General features: G+C 52.6%; 2 long non-coding RNA genes across 4 annotated transcripts in view; one reads left to right on the plus strand and one right to left on the minus strand.

The window, feature by feature from the left end:
* LOC140597678 (uncharacterized) overlaps nt 1–16567 on the plus strand; it is a 45744-nt gene that overhangs the window by 418 nt on the left and 28759 nt on the right. The window lies entirely within an intron of this gene.
* Nucleotides 983–15623, minus strand: LOC112920842 (uncharacterized). Of its 3 annotated transcripts, XR_011999498.1 has the most exons (6): nt 15202–15623; nt 14972–15077; nt 14348–14493; nt 12376–13410; nt 6794–7003; nt 983–1665 (listed from the first exon to the last, which is right to left on the minus strand). It is a non-coding gene; the product is annotated as an uncharacterized lncRNA (long non-coding RNA). The 3 variants fall into 3 exon arrangements; XR_003235146.2 differs by lacking the exon at nt 14348–14493; XR_003235147.2 differs by lacking the exons at nt 14348–14493; nt 14972–15077.

A 16567-nucleotide genomic window follows, 5' to 3' on the forward strand; every position in this document is an offset into this window, starting at 1 on the left:
GCTGCAGGGAGCTCATAATTGGTGAGCACAGGCTTTTTTTTTTTTTTTTTTTTTTTAGCACAGGCTTTTAATCTTGCAAAAAACAATTTTGCAGCAACCCACATTGTCCAAATCATGTCCACTCGGAGGTGAAGTGTTTTCACCTACCGTTTTGGGAGGCCGTGTCATAAATGAAAAACACGGGTCCGGACTCGGATCCGATTTTCAACATGGGCTGTGTTACCCATGAGCTGGGTAAGTGACTGCCTCAGGCAAGTCGCTGATCGTTTCTGTGTCAGTCTGTCCCCTCGTGTGTAGTATGGGCAGAGTCACGCCTCGCTCCCACGCAGGGCTGCCCGGAGCCCCGTCTGTAAAGCCTGCTGTGCGGGCAGAGATGTTCTCAGGAAGTGGCGGGTCCCCCCCCCACCACCTATGTAAGTCCCCTTGCCTCGGAGTGTTTGATTTGATCCGGGCCACGCTTCGGAGGGACAATCTAGGCAGGGATGTGGGCCCGGAAGACCTCTCATCCAGCACCACGTTTCTGACATGGGCTCCTGCGTGGGTCCTCTCTGTCCACAGCTGCTCAGCGGCCTGATGCCCGTGGAGCTTGACAAGAAAATCGGCTCCTTCTCCCGGGTGTTCCGCAACATGTCAGCGGCTCTATTATTTGCGACATTTCTTTTCTCCCCGTATCTTTCTTTCAAAAACAGCAGCTGCAGGAGTGAGCAGCGTGTGCACGTTTTATTTTTTTATTTTTATTTTTTATTTTTTTTGCCTGTGCACGTTTTAGAAATTCTTCCTCCCTCTGTGGATTGCTTGGGGAGCGTCCGATTGGGTTATGGCCCGGGGCATCCCACGCGGGCCGCGGGGGTGCTCGCAGGTGCGGCGGGGAGGCCTGGGCGCCCCCTCATTGGCCTCCCCGTGGCTCCTCCAGGTCCGGCTAAACCTTTCACAACCAGAGCCTCCAGGGTGGGTCCGCTCCTTCCAGCTTCAGCGAAACACTGGTGGGGGGGGGGGAAGGGTGGGGGGGAGAAAGGGGGGATCGATCGCTCCTTCTTCCTTCTTTTCCCCTCTCTCCTTTGTAAGGGCTTCCAGACACACATGACCTATTTATACTCTGACTCGGAAAGGAGCTGGCTCCGGAGGATGCCTGCCGGGTAACTGCTCTTCCGTCCCGACAAGGGCATTCCTGGAGAGTCCAGTGCTCCTGCCAGCTCTGCCCGACGCTTTCCGGAGGCCCCAGAAGCCATTCTGTTTGGTCCCAGGCTACTTGAGATGGTGGCGAGCTGGATGGTCCCCTCGGGTGCTCAGGAACAGCCTTTGTGGGCAGGGAACGATGGGGAAACCATCCTGCCTTGTCCCCCAAAAGGTTTTCCACTCTCTTCCTTGTTGCACCCGTGACACTTTGCCCAGGATCGAAGTCAGTGAGGCAGGAGGAGCAAACACAGACTCTCAAGTCAGACGGTCCTGAATTCAAATCCTTCGTCCCCACCTGTGGTCGATGGATGAGATCTTGGCTTCTAACTCTCCACTCACGCCTCATAATGGAATTAGACCCTGCGGCCCTTTAGTGTGTGAGCCTGGTGTCCCTCCTGCTGGAATGGGCCTGGCAGGTGGCTGCGAAAGAGAGGGGGGGCGACGGGGACGACAACTGTGTGGCCCCAGGCGGGGCCTTTGGCCGATCATCTGTTTGTGACGTGGGAGACAAAGGTAGAAGGAAATGTAGAGAAAAATTAAATGTCTTTATAATCTGCAACCCATCAACAAGTACTAGAAGGGTATAACATTCCTCCAGGAAGCTCCCAACTGTTTTAATATTAATGCCTCGCTGGAGGGGAAAACAATCTTAGCTTGACAATAGCCAGGCCTCCAGGATCCTGTGAGTCTTTAGCATATGAAAGTCCCTTTGGACTTTATCTTACTGGTCCCCAATCCCACAGTATATAATCAGCAGCGCCTGACAATGTGGGGCAGCACGCAGCAGCAGCTCCTTCTCCTCCTGCCTCCACTTTGGCTCCTTTCATAAAATCACTTTTTTTTTTTCCTTTGCACCAAAGATATCTCAAGAATTCTTCCTTGGCCGTTGACTCCGGACCTCGCCAATATTCCAAAACTACATCATTTCTGCTATTCTTTCTCCACCCACCACAAGAAGGACGTGCCCTGGGTCCTGCTGGCCCCAGACAGGCACAGATGGAGGCCTCCCCGAACCCAGCCTGCAGCCCGGAAATAGTCCTAGGAGACCCAGAGAACTGTGAGGGAGAAAAATCAATGTTGGCAGGGTTTGCCTAACTTTATCTTTAAAGGATCAGCTACTAATTATTTTAGGCTGTGAAGGCCAGATGGTCTCTGTTGCAACTCTGTAACTCCGACGGTGTAGGGCAAAGCAGCCACAGACAATTCGTACACAAATGAGGGTGGCTGTGTCTAATAAAATTTTATTTGTAGACATCAGCATTTGAAGGATACATGAATCTCTCATGTCCCAAAATCCTCCTCTTTGAGTTTTTTTTGACCATTTCAAAAAAAGTAAAGACCATTCTTAGTAAAAACCATTCTTGTGGGCTTAGAGGAATAGGTGTTGGGCTGGATCTGGCTCACTGGCCATGGTTTGCCGACCCACCCCCTGGGCCCCCAGCAAATCGTTGAGCTTTGTAAGATTTCTTTGTTCTACAGAGATGGATTAATAACACCGTTCTGATCATGCAATCTTGAACAAAACACCCTCCCTTAAATGTCCATTTTTTCACCATAAGATGGAGGCAAAAGTAGAATATTTCTCTCAGAGTAGATGGAATAATGTATAGGAATTGCTTCATTATAAATGTTTAATCTATTGGGATTTTATTCTATGTTCCAGTGCGGAGGGGCACACAGTGGGGCTCCAGGGGATGACTGTTGGCATTGGCAGGGTCTGTGAGGAGAGGCCATGGGGGGCAGGCTCCTAGCTGGGTTCTTGCAGTCTCCTGTCTACGCTGCTATGCTCTCAGGACAGACCGGGGCGTGGAAAAGGCGGAGAAGGCGCCCCGGGAGAGCCAGGCCCGGTCTTCCGGAGTATGGTGTGCATGCAAACGTAGGAACTCCCATCCACTTCCAACCCGGAGCATTCCCAGGGCAGCACTCTCCCTGGAACATGGGCAAGTAGGGACTGGGATGCAGTAGCCCGAAAGAAAGGACAGGGGGTCCCCCAACCTGTGGCTCCTTGTGAATGACCATGACGCCGAGGACAGGCAGCGATCGTGAACCGCCTGGGTGTGCTCCACAAAGGGCTAGGGGCCCAGAGCATTGGCCGGCCTGGGGTGATGAAGTTTTGTAATATAGGTGAGGTCCTGAGCTGATAACCAATAAAGAATTTTTGAGACATCTTTGGTGCAAAATGGTGGTTTTATGAAAGCCCGGGGACAGGCTGCCCCAGGCCTGTGAGGGGTGGCTGATTATATCCCTGGGAGTCAGGAGGTGGTTAGGGAGAGCGCAAGTCTCTAAGGAATCTTGGAAGCAAGGTTCCCAGGACCGTGTGTGTGGGGGGCTGGCTAATGTTGGGAAAAGGTCACTCAATACCGTCTAATAAAACCTGAGTCATGAGACCTTCAGATGCGTATCCGTGGGTCATGTGCCTGGGGGGTGATCGCCAACACGTACCTTGGGGGTTTAGAGATAAAGGAAATTTCTGAAGGAAATTTATATGTTAAAGTAGATTCACAGGATCCTGGGAGTTGGGCTAGGATTGCCTTTTGCCCTCAGCAAAGTATGAACATCGAGGCAGTTGAGTCTGTAGAGGAAGGTCCCTCTGCCTGTTTCAAGGACTTGCCGATGTGCTGCCCTAGGCTCGTGCTTTGTCCTCAGCCAGCCCTGTTCCCTCATCATGGGGGACACGGGGGTCCTTCAGCAGGGCGTTCTCAGCCACCAACACGTCCAGCGTGAGTCTGAACATCACCCTAGGGCAGTGGGAGGGGAATGGGCCTGCCATCTCCACGGAAACCACCTTGCAGTCAGGCCAGAACCGGACCAAGGCAGAGAGAGCCAGGCAGCCAGCACACCTGCCTCAGGTCCCAGCTGGGCCGGGGCAGGCCGGGGCAGGCCATGGGACCTGAAGGCACAGAATCAGACAGAGGTTGTGGTTTGAGGCCAGGAGGGAATTTCTAATAACTGAGAGAGACCAGAAGGCAGTGGGACCTGCCTGAGATGTCAGCAGGCGATGGAAAGCGCAATTTGACAGAGTATGGCTTATGGCATTGATTAGGGAACATGTAAAACCATTTTATGTGGTTATGTTTATGCCTTGGAGCCCGAGACCGCTCGGTAAACCAGTTACACATTTGATTACGATCCTCAGGGTGTCCCTCCACCCCGTCTCCCCACTCCCTGCCAGCGAGAAATGTTGCAGCTGGTTTCAGCCTCTTGCTGGAGGAGGGAAGGCGAAGGAGGCGAGGGAGAGAGAAGCAGAGGGGTGGCTTTTTGCAAGGACACACCTGGGCCCAGCTCCAGGCTACCGTCTCCCCTGAGCTGGTGAGTGTGGTCCCCTGACTGCCAGTGGGATTTTACTCCACATTGTGACCTATGCGGGTTATGAAAACATGCAAACCCTAGGGCACCCGTGTGGCTCAGCGGTCGAGCGTCTGCCTTCGGCTTGGGACATGATCCTGGGGTCCCAGGATCGAGTCCCGCATTCAGGCTCTGAGCATGGAGGCTGCTTCTCTCTCTGCCTCTCTCTTTCTGTCTCTGTGTCTCTCAAGAATAAATAAACAAAATCTTTAAAAAAAAAAAAAGAAAGAAAACATGCAAACACAGCTAAAAAGACAGTTTACACTTCTGAGCCCAAATGAACCAAATGTTAGCTTTCTTTCTGGGTCGCGTCCCTGCTTTCTCCCTTAAAAATTCCCATGCACAATCTGAGACCCAGTTTTAACTACGACTTCCCCACGAAACTGCTTCAGACTTAGGAATTGGAGGTGCAGGCCCTAACTAATGGACGTAAGGCCTCCCCAACCTGCCTGAAATGCAAATTAATTACACAACATAAAAGCGTGTTATTGTATTCCTAAATTTGTTGACCTGGATTTATGCCCCATGTGCTTGGATAGCTTTGGCAACTTCCAAAACCTACAAACACCCATGCAGGTATTCTTCTAGTACTTCAGTAGTTTTCTTTTTTTCCCTCACTGACACCTATGATGCAGGTGGAATTAATCTGGGTGTAAGGATGAAGGCAAGAAGTAAGATTTTGAGACAAATCTGTGTCCCCCAGAATCACCTAATGTGGCAGTTCTCGTGTCGCACCTGACAGGTACTGTTTGCAGGGCTGACATGCCCCTGGGAGCCTGTGCAGGTCTAAGCAGACGCAGGACACTCAGGACAGAGGCCAGGACACAGAGACAACAGCGTAGGTGGGAGGGTGACTGAAGGGTGGCATTCTCCAAGGCACATGGCAGAAAGAGAAGAGCAGGTGTATAGACCCGAACCCGGGGGCAGATGCAAACAGGAAGGAGAGTCCTCAAGACGACAGATGGCGGGAGAGCTAAAGGAAGGTTAAAGTTTCGTTGACAGAGTGGCCACATATTGGGGACAGCCTGATTGTTGAAGCTGTTTATGCAGCTGCAGCCAGGAGCAGCATTTTGGGGGCAGCACGTTGCAGAAGCAAGAATGTGGGCTTTGGGGTCTGACATCCTGCCTTGGTCTGGGTCTAGCTGAGTGACCTTGACCCGGTTAATTGCCCTCCTGTGAAAGCCTTCATTTCCTCTTTTATGAACTAGAAACAATTCCTGTCCCCCGGGTTGTTTTAAGGATTAGGTGAGATTTCTGTGAGCTCCAGGAGGACACCCTGTGCCAGGGAGAGGCCGATAGGCTAGTTCATTTTTCTTGCCTCCCTTTTCCTTTGTGTATGTGTGTGTGTGTGTGTTTTAAGACTTTATTTATTTATTTGATAAAGAGAGGCCCAAGTAGAGGGGGAGCAGCAGGCAGAGGGAGAGGGAGAAGCGGGCTCCCCAATCCCAGAACCCCAAGATCATGACCTGAGCTGGAGGCAGACGCTTTACCCACTGAGCCACCCAGGTGCCCCTACCTTTTCCTTTGAATTCCACAAGAGGGAAGCTGGGGCTAGGAACCCAAGGATATATTGTTTCTTCAGCTAATAAGGTTAAAAGGCATTGTGGGTGGGTCGCTTTTGGGGTCAGAGATGGTGTGACCAGATTGTTGGGTGTGGGTGTTATCCAGGATTCTCTATCATGCCCACCCTGGAGGGGAACGGAGTGCCAATAGCACCTGCACCGCCCTTCCCGGGTGCCGTGTCTGCAGGCCGCGTATGTCTGTCTGCCTGGAGGAAAGAACCATGGGGTCAGAAGCTCTGCCTCCAGGACCAGAGGGGACTTTAGGAGCCACCCCTGCTGGTTGGAGCAAAATAATTTCCATGTGCACCAGCCTTCTGATTGTAAAATAGACACATCCTGACTGGCTCAGCCCGAGGAGCATGTGCCTCTTGTTCTCGGGGTCCTGAGTTCGAGCCCCATGTTGGGTATAGAGATTACTAAAACGAACAATTAAAAGTAAAGTAAAATAAAATAAAGTAAAATAAAATAAAGTAAAATAAAATAAAATAAAATAAAATAAAATATGGGACACCTGGGTGGTGCCATCAGTTGAGCGTCTGACTCTTGGTTTTGGCTCAGGTCACGATCTCGGGGTTGTGAGATCGAGCCCTGCATCCGGCTCCACACTCCGTGTCTGCTTGAGATTCTCTCTCTCTCCCTCTGCCCTCTGCCCCTCCTCACCCAAATAAATAAGTAAACCTTTAAAATAACATAAAATAAAACAGACGCACCTGCAAAGTGGATTTGTAAAGGTTTATGAGTGAGCCAGGCTTACTGGGGCACCTCCTCAGCTGTCGGGAGTGTCACTCGCTGTAAAATGTGAAGCTACATCACCAAGAGCAGATATGAATAGCCTGTAGGTGCCTAAGAGCCAGGTCTTGAAGTCATCTCGGGGCTACAAGGACGTTAGTTGCCTCTTGTGTCATGTTGCATGGTTCCAGCTAGAGAGACAGAGACAGAGAGAGAGGTAAAGAGAGACAAAACAGATGGGGGGGGGGGTGAGGGGAGAGAGAGAGTGCACGCCCAAAGGATGGACTCTCAAGATAAATAAAATAAGGTCCAATTTTTGTCACTCTAGGGTTTTCATTTCTCAAGCTGCCACAGATGTCCGTGGCTGTTTGCACTCAGGCGCAAACACGACAATCCTGCAGGGCCTGGGCCCCACGCCAGCCTGAGTGTGACTGGTCACATGTCACTTCTGAGTGCGGGACCAGGTTCTTGCCAGACAGCATCCTTCAGCCATGGTTGGAGGGAACAGAGTGTCTACACCTGCACTCCTGGACACGGATCTTTCTCCTTCCTGCTGGAAATGCCCCAGCAGACAGAAGCCAGTGGGCCAGAGAGACTAGAAGTCAGACACCGTCCCTCTGCATAAGCGCCCTGAGGGTTCCTAGAGTGAGGACGCTGGGTGGTCCTGGGACGTGGGTGCAGGTGGAAGGAGGTTCGACCTGCTGGAGGCAGAGGGAAGAGGCCTCGGAGGGGATCTGTGCTGCCCCGGCTCGGCAGTGGCGGAAGGTGGAGGGCGACACACTTCTCATCCACCGGAGACGCCTTGCTGGTGGGTCACCAGCGAAAATGTTTTGGTCTATTGTCTGTTCAACCCATAGAGCTTGGGTTCCACAAGTGTGGGGAAGATCTGTTTTATTTTTAAAGATTTTTATTTATTTATTCATAAGAGACCTACAGAGAGAGGCAGAGACACAGGCAGAGGGAGAAGCAGGCTCCCTGTGGGGAGCCCAATGTGGGACTCGATCCCAGGACCCCGGGGTCATGCCCTGAGCCGAAGGCAGACGCTCAACTGCTGAGCCACCCGGGCGCCCCGGAAGATTAATTTTAAATTATGAAATCCTCAGGAATGAGAGCAGGGCACAGAGTGGTGCTGAAGATATTTGGGGAATGAATGAAGGAAGGCATCAGTCCTGAAGACAGTGAATACCCCTGGAGGGCGTCACAAGGCACTGTGACCTCACCACATTTGCTCCACAGGCACCAGAGCTTGAGAATCACATCTCCACGGACTGTGGCCCATGTGGACACCTGTCCTTCATCTGCCCCAACAGCTGGGGTGGTCTCTGAGGTCCCCAGGGCTCAGACTGCCCTGAGGCTGTCTCCCCCCTCCATCACCCCGCGAGTCGTTCTGGAAATCTCCTTTATCCTGTTTGCAGGGCAGAGATGCAAAGGGACAGGGGAAGGTTACCCTCCAGGCCCTCCTCTGATTTGCTTAACGGGTTTGAGGAAATGGTGCTTCTCCAGCAGCGTGCTAAGGGGGGCTTGCAGTCGCATGGGTTACGGGCAAATGAAAACACTAAAGCAGCCCTTGGCATTGAGAACACCCGCAGCACGTGAGCGGGGAGTGGGGTACACGCAGCGGGGCGCTTGCAGGTGAAGCACACCTGGGGCTCCCCACCACTTCCCCACCCGTTGGCCCCTCGCTTCTGGAGCAGGAGGCGTGGGCACAGGGTGGCAGTCCCCTTGCCCCGTGGCTCTGCCTCCCACCTGCCTCCGGCCTACCGCATGGACCCCCGGCCCAGGGTCTGCGCATCCACGAGCCACCCGCTGCGGCGGGGGGGGGGGGGGGGGGGGGGGGGGGGGGGCGGTTATCAGCGCAAAACACTCCAGCTGCTGGCGTGTTTTATGGGATTCCCAAACCGTAGCAAGTGGAGGAATGTTTTTCCCCTGAGCTTCCCTCAGGAGAGAGAGAGAGAGAGAGAGAGAGAGAGAGAGAGAGAGAGAAAGAAAATGAGGTTGGGAGAGATGAAAGGCTTTTTTTTTCTTCCAAAAATTGGAACCTCACTTCAGATGAAAATAATGCATCTTGAAGGTGGAGATAAGATAGAGGTGAAATTGCCCCGGGCCTAAGACGTGCCCCCTGCCTCCCGCTTATCTCCTTGTGCCCCTGTCGGGTGGAGACCGTGTTTTCTGCTGATTGAGAAAACCCGGAGGAAGGAACAAAAGCTGTCTTTAAAACACGGTCTCCGAGAACATTAGCCTATTTTTTTTAAAGTGTTTCATTTCAAGGCTTCAACATGTTCGTTTTCTATTTCTTTCTTTTTCTTTTCTTTCTTTCTTTCCTTTTTTTTTTTTTTTTTTTTTACAATTTTTTACAATTCCACGAGGCCATTGCGGGGAGCCAAACAAAATGTGGCTGCTGCCAATTAGTGCCGTGTCTTACTTGTTGAACTGCTCCATCTTTTGTTAAGCCATAAATGCGCTTTTTTTCCAAGCCACTTGGCTTCTCGGATGCTGGATATTTAATTTGCTCGGAACATTCCCGCAGATCAGGCGATTTTAAACCAGCATTTCATTAGAGCCTCGTGTGATTGCGCGTGGAGCGGCCCCCGGGGCGGGCGACCGCGTGGGGTGAGGGCAGTCTGCTGTCTGGCTCTGCAGGCCCGGCACCAGCTCCCCCGGGGCGGTCCGGGGGGGCGCCCCAAGGTCTCAAACGTGCTCCCCTGGTCAGCGCGGCCCTCACCACCGGCCTTCGGTCTTCCCCAAGGCTCTTGGGCAAAATCTGTCCTCAGCATACAAAACTGGTTGACGGGGGAGCCTGAGTGGCTCAGATGGTTAAGCATCTGCCTTCAGCTCAGCTCATGATCCCAGGATCCTGGGATTGAGACTCCCTCCCCCCATTCTGCTCAGCGGGGCCCTCCCTCTCCCTCTGCCCTCCCTCCCGCTTGTGCCCGCGCGCTCTCTCTCTCTCCTTCTGTCTCAAATAAATAAATAAATAAATAAAATCTTCAAAGATCAAAAGTGACTGACGACTTGATCCAGAAAAGCCTGACTTTCTAGAACATTCCTTGTTACACTCAGCACAGTTGTCCCTCAGAGGCCCGCCTGGACAAATCGGGCAGTGCAGACATCTGAGCCCTGTTGACCACGAGGAGTTTCTGCTCAGCTGAGGGGCTTGAGCTCGGTGGTGTTGACCCTAAAACACGCTTGCCGCCCATGTGATGGCAGCTGATGCTGGCCTACCTACCTGCAGGTGCCTGGGAGGGGGGGGGGGCGGCAAGAGAGGGTGGGGCCCGGGGGCTGGTATGGGGACATGTCACAGGGTAGGAGCATCTCTGTAGCCTTTTATTTATTTTTTTTATTTTTTATTTTTTTATTATTTATTTATTTTTTTATTTTTTATTTTTTTCTGTAGCCTTTTAAAGATGGGGGATGCCTGGGGGTGCTCCGTGGTTGAGCAGCTGCCTTTGGCTCAGGTTCTGATCCTGGAGACCCGGGATCGAGGCCCATACCTGCTTCTCCCTCTGCCTGTGTCTCTGTCTCTCTCTCTGTGTCTCTCATGAATAAATAAATAAAATCTTAAAAAAATAAAATAAAGATGGGGGACGATGGAGCTGAATGTGGGAGGTGAACAAGGCCGCTGTGACGGACATTTTGAGGTGGGAACAGACAAGCCCAGTGTGGAGGGTCAAGACCGGGGCGTCCGTCACAAGGGGAGCTTGTTGTTGACCCCAAGGTAAGAGGGGAACCCAGTAATGCGCCATCTGTCTGAGGGCTGCTGTGGGCTGAATGGTGTCCCCGCAAAAGACACGTTCAAGTCCTCCCCGCCCGGGAATGTGACCTCACTTGGAAATAGGGTCATGGCCAATGTGATCAAATCAAGATGAAGATGTCCTTGCGTGGCGTGGACTAGAGCTCTAAGCCAGCACGACTTGTGGCCTTGTAAGAAGAGTAGACACGCGCACACGAGTGCACAGGGGTAAGGCCACCTGGATTGTCGCCGTCTTCCAGAAGCCAGGAGAGACGAGGCAGGGAACAGTCTCTCAGGGCCTCCAGAAGGAGCCAAGCCCGCTGACTCCTTGGGTTTGGACATGGGGCCTCCAGAACCGGGCGAGGACAACTGGGATGCTTTAGGCCACCCAGTGCGGTCGTTTGTTAGGGCAGCTGCAGGAAGTGGATACGCCAGGGCTTCTAGATTCTAGCAACAGCAGGGAGGTGGGTGGTGGCTCCTTTTCCTAGACTCCCCGAGTGAGCAGCAGGGGCAGGATGGGAACCCTGGCCACCCGACTCCTCAGAGGGCCAGCCCGGGGCAGGATGGCTCTGTGCCCCTTGCCTCCTCTGCCAGGACACAAACCCACTCCAACACCTCCAAACCCGTGACACCTTTCTCCCCTGGGCCCCCGGGGCCCACCTCTGCCTTCCACATCCCTCTTGGGCTCTGGCCACACTGCCCCCCACACCCTCTGGCCTCTCTGGTGGGCAGAGGGGTGGAGCCCTCCATCCGAGGTGGGGGAGCCTCCCACAGATGGGATGCCAAGTGCCCAGGGTTCGAGGCCTCAGCAGAACGAGCCTCGGCAGCCGCTTGCTCCTCACGCAGGCCCCCCCAGGGCCACGCCAAGACTGTTGCCTTCCAGAAGGCTGGCCCTGGGTTTGCCAGGTGGAGACTCTGAGCCCCATGAAGCTAAACTACAGCATCGTTTTAAAGGTGCCTAGACTTCGGCTCTCTGTTCTGGAACACTCCTCCCTGCGGTGAACCTGGGGGCCACTAGATGGCAGTAAAGACCGAGCCTGGACTAGTCTCACCAGAAAGGGTCGGTTTGGGGGGAGACCCAGAAAACCCACTGCAGCAGAAGGGAGGGCACCTGAGCCACCCATGTTCATGAAGGGATGGAGGGCCAGGAAGGGGAACCAAAGGACCAATGCGTGGCGGGTTTGAGCTGGGAGCCTGAGGATTTGGAAGGAGGTCCTTTGAGGAGTCCACCTGGTTCTTCCATCTTGAAGCAGGTGTCTCTCCAGAGCCCCAGGGGTCCTTTGCAGGGAGTACAGAGCCCGGGACTGCTTGCTAGACGATGCACACCTGTGTGTCAGGCCAAGGAGACCCAGGGAGATTGGGGGTGACGCCGCAACAGGGCAGAGCAGAGGCTGCTGGGGCCCACGGGCCCGGGGAAGAAGCCTGGCACCACTCCCCACCGGTAGTGACCCCATAAAGGTAACTTACCCTTTCTTCACCTGTGAATGGGGGTAATGACAGGTAACTTGGGGGTGATCATGGCAGGGTCACACGAGACCATGCAAGGAAAAGATGCACAGTACCTGGTACCCAGCTTAGCTCAGAACATGTGCCATTAGCAGCCTCACCAGCTTCATCATGCGTGTTCTTATTTCTTTTTAAGTTTTGATTTTTTTTTTTTAGTGATCTCTACGCCCAATGTGGGGCTCGAACTCACAACCCCAGAGATCAAGAATCACACGCTCATCCGACTGAGCAGTGAGACACCCTCATGTTCATTGTTCTTAATGGCTTAGGGTTCTCTTAGAAGATGAGTCAGGTGTAAAAAAAAAAAAAAAGCAAAGCAAACCAAACCTGACTCATTTGCTGCATGGTGTGCACGCAGGAAGTCCAGCTTTGAACTGCAGCGTGGTCAGCCCGGCCTCTTCCTAGATCTCTTCCCAGGATGGCTCCTTCCCGTGGATGGCTCAGCATCGCCTGCAGATGTACTCACACTCCCTCCCTGAATGTCAAGGAGGATCCTCGGGCACCAGGAAGGGGGCTCCACCTGCTTTAAACTGTGATGGCTGAAAGCGATACTGGAGTTGTGTCTGAAGGGGCCCCGAGGTCAAAGCCAAGAGGACCAGTCATCCAAACCAGACATTGACCTAAGGGCCAGGCTGAGAGTGGGAGTCAGTGTGTGGAGCCACATGGGAAAAGAATGAGGCCGGGCAGAGGTCTGGGAGGCCATGGGGCTTGGATATCAGAGGGCCGACAGGCTGGGGAGAAACCCTGAAAACATGGGGAGTGGCAGCCTTTTAGGTTATCCTGCGGCTGGTTTGTATGGCTGGTTGATGAGGCCAAGCAGTGCCACGCAGGCTCGAGGAGGGAGTATTGTTGGGTTCTCCATGTCCGGAGGGCTCGGGGGTTAGGTCACAGGCCCATGTGTCCCTTCTAGGAGCAGCTCCAACACAGAGTGTTCTCTCTCTCTCTTTCTTTCTTTTTTATTTTATTTATTTACTTGAGAGAGAGAGAGCAGAGGGAGAGGGAGAAGCAGACTCCCCAGACATGAGGCTCCATCCCAGGACCCTGAGATCATGACCTGAGCCGAAAGCAGATGCTTCACCGGCTGAGCCACCCAGGCACCCCCAGAGTGTTCTCTTTCGATAAATGCCTAAGACAGAAAAGTGACCAGCAAGTAAAAGTGTGAGCCCTCCTGGTCCCTTTGAACATGGTGCCCTCAGTCACTTCACACACCTTACACAGGGTCCTTCCAGTTAGTTAGCTCATCGGATCTTTGGGAACCTTAGAGGAGAAGGACTTACCGGTTGCCAGCATGCCAGGCCATTTTCGATTTCCCTGGGCCGAAATCATGACCGCCTAGTAAGATATTTCACGGGCTCTTTGGACCTGGTGTTGACAGTGACAAAGAAGCAAGAGGTAAGGTTAGTGAAGACACTTTAGTTCCTAAAAATAAATCCGACAATAATAGCTACCATCAGTCAGATGTATAGGAGGAACCAAGCATTTTGTGTATGTTAGCTAATTTAATTTGCAAAGACCTGCTCAGAGAGGAAGCAAAATAATAACTCATCCTGCAGATGGAGAAACTGAGGTCCAGAGGGTTGGTGGTGAGGCTTCAGGTTGCAAAGATTACTTAAGGCACAGTTCCACTTTCCCCAAATACCTTTGGTAGAACCTTAGAGATCACACGAGGACGGCTCCATGGATAAGACAGTTTGGGCAACGCTGGGTTAAGTGAGGTGCAGCGGGGGTCTTTGTGGCAGGATTTCCCTGGGCTTCTGCTGAAGCCCAAGTGGGTCACCGAGAAAGGAGGGTATGGACGCTGTTTGACCATACAACCTTCCTGGGAACCACTGGTGGGATTTGGGTTCCAAAGCACACGCTTTGGGAAATGCTGCTCTCTTGGACTCTGGAAGAGTGACCCTCACTGGGGTTAGCAGAGGAGTGGCTCCCCGGAGACGTCCTCCCTATCCTGGAACCTGTGGAAATGCTAGTTTTGTGGTGTGCAGGAAGAGCTTGGCCTTGGCCAAGGAGAGATCTGCCCTTTGCCCTCAGCTCCTGGGAAGTTACCTCGGGGCCCTTGAAAGGTCCTGTCTGATAAGAGAGCCTTTGTTTCCCTGGGGATCTTGGGCCAGCCAGATAGTCTTTGAAAACAGTGAGTTTTAGGGTTGGAGCCTTGGGCCACACAACCGAGCTTGACCTCTGGAGGGGCTGCAGACAGAGGTCAGCCCTTTGGCCAGGCATTTCTATTTACATGGTGAAGCCCAGTGAAAACTCCGGACCCTAAGGCTCAGGTCGGTGTCCCTGGCTGGCAATACCCCACCTGTGTTGTCACACATTGTTGCTGGGAGAATGAAGGGCTGTCCACATGGCCCTCCTGGAAGGACACCTGGAAGCTCACGCCTGGCCTCTCCTGGGCCCGGCCCCACCAGCCTCTTACCACTGCTGACTTTAATCTATGTCCTCTCACTGCAAAACAAAACAAAACAAAACAAAACAAAACAAAACAAAACACCCCACATAATCATGAGTATAACAGATTTATTTTCTAAGTTCTATGAGTCTTTCTAGTGAATTATCAACCAGAAGTTGGTCTTGGGGATTCCTGAACTTTGCACATGGCAAAAGGGACTTTGCAGGAATAATCAAAGTTAGAAATCTTAACGCAGGGAGATTAGGTTGGATTATTGGTAGGGGGCCTGGGGAATCTAATCACATGAGCCCTTCGTAGTAGAGAACTTTTTTCCAGCTGACATCAGAAGAGGAAGCAGAGAGATTTCATGGATGACAGGGACTCAACCTGCCATGGTGGGGCGCGGGGGGCAGGGGGGTCATGAGAGAAGGAGTGTCAGCGTCCTCTAGGAGCCAGGACTGGCCCCAGCTGACAGCCAGCCAGGAAGGGGGATCCTTAGTTCTACAACTTCACAGACTTGAACTTGGCAATTACCTGAATGACCTTGGCCATCACCCGAATGACCTTGGAAATGGTTCTTCCCAGAACTCCCTGATCAGAGGCCAGCCTGGCTGACGCCTTGGTTTTGCCCTTGTAAAACCTGGAGCAGAGAGAAACCGGTAGAGCCTGGACATCTGACCTGTGACCTGATACATTTCTGTTGTTTTAAGCTGCTAAATTTGGGGCAATTTGCTACAGTAGAAAGAGGAAATTAATACACTCACCCAACATGGACTCTTCCCGTTCCTGTTTTCTGGACCGAATTGCAGGACCTCTGGCCCTCCTGCAGTAGTATTCCATCTGTAGTGTCTCCAGGGTCTGTCTCGTTCTGCCCTGGTTCCCAGGGCGAGGCCTGGAGCCAAAGCTCAGAGGTCCTTTTGAAGTTGTCTGTATAAAATAGGGTCTTTGAAGCCTGGAGGGAGAGGGAGGGAGGCAGGGAAGATGTGCTTGGCCCAACAAAAGCTATTTTAGATTCCAACACAAAGATTCCAAATCTAGAAACCTTCTCCAGCACACAGACTGCATGGAAAATTAAAATTGCTTAAATATAATTATCTGGCTTTATGCTGAGTTAAAGAAGCCTGACACAAAAGGGTTCATTCTGTGTGATTTCATTTCTGTGAGGTTCTAGAAGGGGCACAACTGATCTTTGGTGGTAGAAATCAGAACAGTGGTTGCCTTGGGGGTGGGGGTGTTTGGAGGAGGGGCGGGGATTGATTGGCACAGGGCACGAGGGAACTTTCTGGAAGAGAGAGATGTTGGGTATTTTGGTTCAGTATTTGTTAAAAGTTATCCAGTTGTTTACTTAAGATACACACATCTCAATGTATGTAAATTCTCCTTGGATTAGAAATTAGGAAAAAAAATTAAAAGGATCGCTTAAGAAAAAAATTGAGTCTTGTGAACGAGCTTACGTCATTTAGAGGAGAGGTGTTAACGGCCTCGCAGATAAAGGAAACACATCTCTCTGCAGCGTCCAAATAACACACTTCAACCGGCAGGACTGGCTCTGGGGTCCAAGGGCGATTGACAGATGGTCTGTTTCTGCGGCTCCGTCCCCGGTGGGTCCCCACTGGATGGGAAGTTCATCAATGTGTCATGGGCTGAGAGAGGATGGGAAATTCTGCTGTGTGGTTTAGGGCTGCCCAAAGCAGGGGCTGGAGCATAGGAGGTTCTGAGGTGCCTGTGGGGGGGGGGGGGGTTGAGGAGCCACCCCCACTCCACTCCAGCTGTCATTGGTGTGCAGGAGAGACTGGGAGGGTGTTTGGTGTTGAGGGGTCTGCTGGTGTTAAGGAAGCACTTCCTCCAGCACTGGGGTTTTTATAGTGGTAGGTGATCCCTGCTGACCTTTAAGGTTGGGTTTGAGCTGCCTGTGCCTGCTTACCTGCAGGGGGGGTAGGGGTAGTGTCCTTGGGAGGGGCGGGTGGGGGCTGAGAGCTCGGGTGGCCCTGCCTGCAGCTCCTTGGAGCACCAGTTCTAACCGCATGAAGGGGAAGGGGTACACCCGACCTCCCTTGCCAGGCCCTGGGAGGGTCTTGACAGGGTTGGTGTGTGGATGCCAGGATGATCTGGGTCAAGGCAGGCAGCGGG

The sequence above is a fragment of the Vulpes vulpes genome, chromosome 2 (genome assembly GCF_048418805.1).
Source record: "Vulpes vulpes isolate BD-2025 chromosome 2, VulVul3, whole genome shotgun sequence".
Lineage (NCBI taxonomy): Eukaryota > Metazoa > Chordata > Mammalia > Carnivora > Canidae > Vulpes > Vulpes vulpes.